This window comes from Chinchilla lanigera, unplaced genomic scaffold, assembly GCF_000276665.1.
Source record: "Chinchilla lanigera isolate Chin_1 unplaced genomic scaffold, ChiLan1.0 scaffold00046, whole genome shotgun sequence".
In the NCBI taxonomy this organism is placed as follows: Eukaryota; Metazoa; Chordata; class Mammalia; order Rodentia; family Chinchillidae; genus Chinchilla; species Chinchilla lanigera.
In genome coordinates this window covers 14,925,366-14,926,450 of record NW_004955447.1, presented here as the reverse complement: position 1 = coordinate 14,926,450, position 1,085 = coordinate 14,925,366, and positions in this window count along the sequence as shown.

The following is a 1,085-nucleotide window of genomic DNA, read 5'->3' as shown; positions in this document are numbered from 1 at the left end:
GAAAAGATAAGGATTCTTTAGGCAAGTGAGAACCAAAGGAAAGCTGGAATACCAATCTTATAATTCTGACAAGACAGAATTTTAGAAGAAAGGTAAGAGGAAAATGTGTTGATGAAAGTAGTAGTAGAACAAGAAGCTGGAGCCATCATAAACATATAGCTTTTTATGTATATGTGGATATGAAGCTCTACACTGAACAAACTAAAAATGCACATCTTTTCAAGCATGCTCCTGAGGCTAAGGAAAAGAAAGTAGTGAATCTGAGGCCAACCTGGGCATCACAGAAGACTCTATTCCAAAAGGGAATTGTTTTCCTTTTTCCTCATGTAGATTTTCATTTCTTATTCTTAGTGTCCTATTAAAAATAAAAGCTCTGTACCTGAGAGGTATGGTTCATTGGTAGAGGGCTGGCCTAGCATGCAGGAGTCCATTGGTGTGATCACTGGCACTGCAAAAAATAAATGGGTAAGTGATGATATTAAACCATAAGGAAGCCTCAAATTAAGAAAAATATGTAATATAAACTGTTTTCTGATCGTAATGTATAAAATTTTTTAAATGATAGGAAAGCTTCAAGGTATTTGGAAACAAGGAAACTTCTTTCTAAATTACCCTTTGGTAAAACCTGAAATCATAAAGGAAATGAAATAACTTAGAACTGATAGTTAAATGATAAAGAAGGAAAATCAAAATTCTGGGGCACAATTTTGAAAAGGTAATAATTAGAGGAAAACATAACTAAATTTGTTAATCAGGAGATACAAAACTATTCATAAATCACCAGGCATTTAAAAGGTCAGAAAAAAGCATAGCACCTACTATCTGCTACAATTTATTTTTTTAACAGTTTTGTTTTTTTGCTTTGTTTTTTTTTTTTGTACCAAGAATTGAACTCAGGGCCTTGCATTTGCCAGGCAGGTGCTGGGCCTCTGAGCTATATCTCCAGCCCTATCTGCTAAAATGTAGTGTAAATAATAAAGAGCAGAAAATCATAAAATCAACTACAAAGATCAAAATTAACAAAACCAAGCACTAGATCTTTAAAATGATTAATTCTAGACTTTGAAACAAGATATAAAAAATAA